The sequence below is a fragment of the Hipposideros armiger genome, unplaced genomic scaffold, assembly GCF_001890085.2.
Source record: "Hipposideros armiger isolate ML-2016 unplaced genomic scaffold, ASM189008v1 scaffold_647, whole genome shotgun sequence".
Lineage (NCBI taxonomy): Eukaryota > Metazoa > Chordata > Mammalia > Chiroptera > Hipposideridae > Hipposideros > Hipposideros armiger.
The window spans coordinates 847816-855423 of record NW_017731997.1 but is presented as its reverse complement, the minus strand read 5'-3'; the positions used below and the strand labels follow the sequence as shown (position 1 = coordinate 855423).

Sequence of the window (7608 nt, the reverse complement as noted above, 5' to 3'; positions counted from 1 at the left end):
GCAGCCAGATGGTGACTGGCGCCCTCCACAACAAAGATTGAAGAACAACAACTTGTCTGGTCCCCTTCCCCAATTCCCCAACACTGTTCCCCTCCCTGAATTCCCCAATAAAATCTTTAAAAAGATAAATAAATAAATAAATGTACCTTTAAAAAAAAACAAATTTAAACCATAATAAACCATTTTATTCTTAAATGACAAAATTAAGTCTTACAATAGTAAATATTGGCAAGAATGTAACATCAGTGACTCTTCTGAACTGCTGGTGAAAATATAAATTATTAAAAACAATTTTGAAAATTATTTGGCACTGTCTATTAAAGCTGAACATACATGTGCCCTATAATCCAGCAATTTTACTTTTTGGTGCATTAAGCACCAAAAGATGTGTACAAGAACATTATAGCAGTATTATTTATAATAGTTTCAGATTGGGAACAACACAAAAGTCTACAAACAGTGGAATGAGTTAATACATGGTAGAATTTTTTTTCAGTTTTTTAAATTTTATTTATTTTTTAAATTAGTTTCAGGTGTACAACACAGTGCAATAGTTATGCTTTTTACCTCCCCCCCAAGTAACAACTCCCCTCCCCCAATCCGCCACATCACTCCCCGCAACCTTATATCATATATATCTATTACAATTCCATTGACTCCACTTTGACACTATACTCCACATCCTGTGACTATATATATATAATCAATTATAGTTGACATACAATGTTATACAACACTAGCTTCAGGTGTACAGTGCAGTGATCAAGCCTCTACTCCATTGATGAAGTGGTCTCTCTAACAAGAATAATATTTTTAAAGCAAAAAATACTGATGAATCTCACAATCATAATTTTGAGCACAAGAAACCAAGCACACACACACACACACACACGTATACACACACAAGCACACACACAATGTACTGCATGATTATATTTCTGTGAAGATAAAAGAAGCAACGAACTATGTTGATGGAAGTAAATACAGAGATTATTGTTAATGGGTATTGAAAAACCCACTATAATGGATGAATTAATTCTAGGGCTGCTGTAACAAAACACCATAGACCGGGTGGCTGAAACAACAGAAATGTATTTAGTCACAATTCTGAAGAAGTCCAAGGTCAAGGTGTTGGCAGGGTTGGCTTCTTCTGAGATATTTCTCCTTGGTTTGTAAATGGATGCCTTCTCCCTGTGTCTTTACCTGATCTTTCCTCTGCATGTCTGGGTCCTAATTTCCTCTTCTTACCCACAGTCACATTGGGTTAGGACCCACCCTGATGACCTCATTTTTACTTAATTATATATTTAAAGAGTCTCCAAATAAAGAGTCACATTCTGAAGTACTGAGGATTACAACTTCAATTTTTGAACTTTGAGGGGGCACAATTCAGCCTACAGCAAGAAGGAAATGGTACAATCTTGCTTTTGAGGGCTGTAAATATTTCACCTCTTAACCAGGACAGTGAAGATAACATGGGGTTTAATTTAGCGGTAATTTATGGCAGGGGACATTTGTTTTCTTTCCTTTTTTGGATGTATGTTATACTTCATGATATGAGGGTTAAACTTAGATACAATTAAAAATGTGAATTTCCAGCTTTGTGGGGAACAAACAACCCTCAAGTCTCAGTAGTTTATAACAGTCAACATTTATTTCTCACTTTGACTGATGGGGGAAGGGTCACTGCTCTGAAGCCAAACTGGGAGTGATGGCAAGCCCGGCCACCACTCTTGTCCAAGACCATCCTCCTACAGAACAGGCCTGATGGGTGGTGGGTGAGGGCACAGGACAGGCCTCAGTCTGAGTCACAGGCCTCTTGTTCGGTGGTGGCCTCCACTGACCAGGCCAGGCTGTCCTCCTGGACTTTCTGCCTCTCACGGATGAGCTCAAGATGGCCCTCTGCATCCGCTTTAGATTCTGGCTTCTCGAGCTTCTTGGCTACATCTCTCCTGAGGTCCCAATCAGGCTTCCGGGCTGCAAGGGTGGCCAGGTCCACTTCTTCAATGACCGGCTCCGGCGTGGCGGCCTCCAGCTGTGCCTTCACCTTCTCTTCCACTGCGACTGGTTTGGCCTGGGGCAACCTCCTCCTCTTCAGGTCCTCATCCTCGGGGACTAGTTCCACAGCCTGAGTTCCCTGTGCTTCTCACCCTCCTCCTCCCCGTCTCTGAGCAGCTTGGTCTTTGGTTCCCGTCTTGCTTGTCCTTGCGTCCGGTTTTCTCCCGTAGGGCTTTCAGCCATTCGGCTCGCCACAAGGCCTCTTCCTCTAGCCAGCCCACACCGGCCGCAGTAGCAGCCATGTTACCCGCAGACCCCCTCTTCTCTCTCTTGCTTTGCGTGCTTCCAATGATGAAGGATGTGTCTTTCTTTTCTTTCTCTCTCTTTTTTTTTTTTGGTGTGTCAAATTTAATAACAAAAGGATCACTAGGTGGCCACATCCTCTCCTTGTCACTCATACCCTCCACCCTTCAAATCCTTTCTACCCTCATAAATTTGAGTACAGTCAAGGCTGGTTGTGCAAAGGGGTCAAAAGCAGTCCTTGGGAAGCATTATCCTTTAAACATGTGGATTAGGATTCAAAGAGATACAAAAATCAGCACCTCTTGCATTAAATAAAAATTTTAAAAAGTGGAGAAATTGTTAGGTTAAAAAAAAAACCCTAAAATATTCTCATAGCTGCCTGGGGAGTAGATCTTAATCTTTCCACATAGACAGATGCCTTCATATCCGAAGGAGGCCATTGGGACTAAACCCAAACTGAGTCCATTACTCATTCCCTCTCTGGCTCTTCTTGTGGCTTTTCTTAGATCTTTCAGGAGACTTTGAGTGGCTCCTATGTCTGTGACTACGGTGACAACCTGGGGACTTGGAGCGGGATCTGTGCCGTCTACCTCGGGACCTGCTGCGGTGCCATCTTGGACTCTTGCTCCTCCGATGCCTTTCTCGGCCAGGGGAGGGGCTCCTTCTTTCTGGAGACCGACTCCGCCTTCCGGGAGAACGGCTCCTACTGCTCCTGTAGCGCGGTGTGGGAGAGCGACGGGGCTTGTCCAATTCGCGGTAGCTTCTCCGCCGGTGATCGGATGATGATACTCCAACTTCTCATCCTCCTCTTCCTCCTCTTCACTAGACTCCACATCATCCATGTCTTCTTCTAGAGCGCTAACCCGAGGCTCCAGCTGCTCAGATTCCTTGAGCACACAGCGCTTCTGTAGTCGGGGCCGAATGAGATCACATACTCTCTCGCTGTGCAGTAGTTCGTCAATGAACTCATCTACGTTTATCAGTTCAAACTCCCCATTTCGGTTCTGTCTCTTGATTTTTCTATAGTCGTTGTAGAGAGGCTCCAAGTACTTGTAGCAATCAATTGCAGTGCCTGTCAGCCTCATGTAAAGGGCTCCCAACATGCGGACATACTTGAAGTCTTCATTTTTTATAAACTCAACAATATCCTTCTCCGGTTGAATCTGAAGCATCTTCAAAGTCAAACACAGAGTGGGAGTTGGCTTTATGTTGCCACCATAGACGCCACCCACAAACCTTAACTCCATGGCTTTGTTGACTACAAGTTCAGCAGTAAGTCCAAAGCACTCCTCTTTCCAGTACTTGGACTCATAAATTCGCATCCGAATGATCTTCTCCACCAGATATTGAGGGTCAGTGCCGGGGATGCTGTGCACATCCTTTACCATGCAGTTCGCCATTTTAGAGCACCTCCAGCTCTCTCTGTAGGATGTTTCTTGTGCCGGGGTCCATAGTCTCCTGAAGCTGAAAAATGGAGACACGGACCAGAGACATAGAGGTTTGTAGCAGAGGATCGTTTTATTAGAGCAGAGAATTCGAGAGAGAACAGCTCTCGAAATGAGAGTGGGTCCCGACTGGGGCGGTTAGTGGGGAACTACTCCTTTTATTTATTTATTCTTTTTATTTATTGTTTTTTTAATCTTTTTAAAATTTTTTAAATCTGAGTGCCATAAGAATACAGCTTGTCTAGTGTCTGAGTTTGTTTCTGAGATTAAAGGGGAAGATCAAAATGTGAAACATGGTTTGCTGGTCGGTTCTCTGCTGGTTTTTAGTTAATAGGTCAATACTTGTCAGCCTGCACATTTGAGTTCCAGTATCAACCTAAAAAGTCTGTTGGTGTGTGATTCTTTTATTTCTTGACATACATAAATGGATCAAAAAGTATGTTCACATAGAAAAACTTGACTCCAGTCAAAAATGTGACATAGATTTCAATGAGCTTAGATTTTCCATAAGGTAGAAGTAAACTGTCCACTTACATGCCCATATTTCCGACCCAAGCTAAGGGGCTGGAAAAAGAAACCTGGGACAGTCTTCCAAGTGAACTTGGGAAGCCAGAGCAATGATGAAACCTAAGCTATCTCAGAAATAGTTTTAAATGGGAAGCCTCTACTCCTACCTGGATAGTGCTTTTCTGTGGGTTTCTCAGTATAAGTCCAAACCTCACAAAGCACCTTCAAAAACTGGGTTGCCCAGTGTCACAAGTATGCAATAGGTCCAATAGGCTGGGTACAGGGGCCATGTAAATAACAGTAAAAGCAAATCAAGGCCCAGATGCTGAGATTTCTCCTTGTGTCCCACAGCTAGAAAAAAAATGAACTTTCAGTCATTTTCCACTTCTTGGCAGATGGCCTTTCAAATACATCTCGTACCCCGGCTTCCTTTTGTTGACAGAATTTTGTGTTTTGAGCACTCTCTCAGCCCCATGCTGAGTCAAAGGAGGTGGTGTCTTGATTCACAAGATGGGTGTATTTGGTATGACCAGAGCGCCCAAAGTTCTTGACCTGCATGACTTTGGGAAGAATGGTTTTGTTGAAATGATCCTCCAGGGCTGGTGCGCTGAAATCTCTCTTGTATACTTCTTCATCCTCATCCATGAAGAAGGCACCTCGGTGGTAGTACTTCTGTAAGAACTTGTATGTGCCCTTAACTGCTTTGTTGGTAATGACTTTGCCATTTGCCCGAAGCTCAGCTCGCCTCTCTTCCTCAGTCAGATTTCGCATGCATTCCATTTCTGCTTTCTCCTTCTCAAGCACTTCTCGGTCTTCTCTGTCCCTCTTGATTCTCTTTAGCTCCCGAACTTCCCATGCCTCATATTCCTCCTCGTCATTTTCATCATCAGTATTGAGTGCATCCAGGGCAGCTAGGGACTGCTTATTCTCCTCCAGCTCTTTCTTGGTCTCCTCTTCTACAATCCTGAGTGTATGCTTGCGTCTCTCCTCAGCCATGCGTTTTGCCTCCTGCTCCAGCTCTTTCTGTTTCAATGCTTCAGCCTCATGTTCTTGAACTGTTACTCGATCCTTCTTTCAAATGAAGACTGGCTTAAGGCGAGGCTCCATCTCATCTTCACTGTCTGTGTATTCTTCATACTCAGACTCTGATTCTGACTTCTCCCCAGAACGTCTCTCATCTTCCACCTCTATGACTTCCATCGCTTCATTTTTTCTCTCCTGGGCTCGCTGATGCATCATACCATGGCGCCGCTTTATTTCCTCATCATCAATTTCTTCCTCCTCTTCTTCACTGCTATCTTCTCGTTCCACACGCCAACCATCTCCTTCAACTTCTGAGTCACTTTCTCCTACCACTTCAGGTTCCACTATTTTTCGATGTCGAGCCAATCTCTCTTCTACATCTTCACGAATATGGTTCTGCAAACGCCGCAGCCGAGGGTCGCTAGAGGAATCCTCCTCTTGTTCCTCAGGCTCTGCTTCTTGTTCTTTGGCTTTCTCAATGAACTGAAAGTCTTCATCCTCCTCTTCTGAGGACTCCATAGGGGCATAGTCTGACCTCTTACCCGACACATAACATTTTACCTTCACTTTCTCCATCGAAATCTCACCTTTCTCATTGCGAACCGGGACGGCCCCAGCCGTGGGCTGAACGGGCGGTTGTTTCATGAGTGCGCTGGGGACCTACATGTTGATGACAGCGGCAGTACTCCCGAAACTTCACTGATTTCTAACTGTGAAAAGCTACAAATTCAACGAACAGAAAGGTCCTCTACACCTAGAGCCACTGGACGCTGCTGCGCGACTGATAGAAACAACGTTTACCGGAACTACTCCTTTTAAATTGTCTAGTTGCCTCAGAGCTTAATTGATGTCTCTGTTCTGATAGGATTATGGTATCTCAAGACTAGGGCTTTGAAGATATCATCGGCTTCTGCTCATTCAATCAGGGAGTTCCTGATTGCCTTATGTTATGTTAACTAACCTGTAAAACCATCTCCTCCTCCCCCTCCCAAGTTTGCCATTCTGGCTGGGTCCTGTGACTTAACCATATCAGTCAGCTACTAAGGTTATTTCTCCTAGTTCTGTTATGATGTCTGCCCTAATTCCTTCTACCGTGGACATTTCCCTGACTACTTATAATTTTTCTATCTTACCGGTAGTATTGATATCTAGTGTCAGAAAACTCGTAGGAAGAGGTTGACTTTTCCTGTTTGACTCCGCCTCCCCACTTTGCACAGACTCAAGTTTCCACAGCCCATGGCCAACAGCTCTTCCAATTCAGTGATTTATTTCTGCCAAGCAGAGTCAGGGCGACCAGCTGGTAAAACCATTTAAGAAGGACTGAATTGATTCTCATGACATGAGGTGTTGTAAGACTTATAACAAGCTTATAGACCTCCGTGGAAATCTGAGTCATTTTTCTTATCATTCATATAAAGGTTTTAAGGTGAACAGGTGATTGTATGGAGGTGATTATTTGGCAAATAAGGGACATCTGGGCCATAGTCACAGCAAGCAAACCTCTTTAGCTGGTGGAGGGGGAGGGGACACAAAACTTGTAGGGATTTTGGAGACAAAAAGCATTTTGGGTTAACTTAGTAGCTCTTAACAGTCACGTTAACTAAATATTCAAAGCTCTCAAATATTGCTATTGATTGTAGATTCTAGAAAGCTGCTTGGAGAGGTCTGTAATCATCCAGAATGGCTACATACTTCAACTATTTAGCCTTGAGAACAGTACCAGGGTACTTCCCACAAGCATGCCAAGGAGAAATAGGTCTCCAACGGAACTTGATAAAAGTACATCAGCTCTTGGTTGTATGAAAAGATTTAGGAAGAAAAGCTCTGGTTAAAGCAGCTTAGGGAAGTGGTGAGCTGTCAACTGACTTTTTGGAGGTTGGGTAGAATTTACCTGGACACAGATCAGGTGGCAAATATGGTTTGTGGGAATGAGGCTGGAGTATGGGGAGCAATTTGACATCTTTTTTTTTTAAAGAAAGATTTATAAAACCTGAAAAAAAAGATGATTGGCATCAATTTTAAAAGCTGTTTTCGCCTTTTGGTAGTAAAATGCTTTCATCTTGCTAGAACCTTGGGTCCACTTTATTAGCACTGGAGTTGATGCCAGCCTACAAGTTAGCCATGTTGGCCTAAATATGCCATCTACTAAATGCTGTGCCTCAGGTCAAGCTGTTGCCTCTGCTTCTAAAGGGCTTTCTGCCCCCTCTCCCAGGCATCCTCACATTTTGGCATCTAGTTCTAATGTGGCTAATTTCCTCAGTCTCCTGTGGTCACTAAAGGCTAGAGGGTGTACGACTCATGGGCATTGAAGATGGATCTCAATGCAACTCCA

At 43.7% G+C, this 7608-nt stretch overlaps 3 pseudogenes; all 3 read right to left on the bottom strand.

The window, feature by feature from the left end:
- Positions 1-1798: 1798 nt before the first annotated feature.
- Positions 1799-2303, bottom strand: LOC109372608 (coiled-coil domain-containing protein 12 pseudogene; annotated as a pseudogene).
- A 463-nt stretch (positions 2304-2766) lies between these two features.
- On the bottom strand, positions 2767-3701 carry LOC109372607 (pre-mRNA-splicing factor 38A pseudogene; annotated as a pseudogene).
- A 903-nt stretch (positions 3702-4604) lies between these two features.
- On the bottom strand, positions 4605-5942 carry LOC109372604 (microfibrillar-associated protein 1 pseudogene; annotated as a pseudogene).
- Between the last annotated feature and the right edge of the window lie 1666 nt (positions 5943-7608).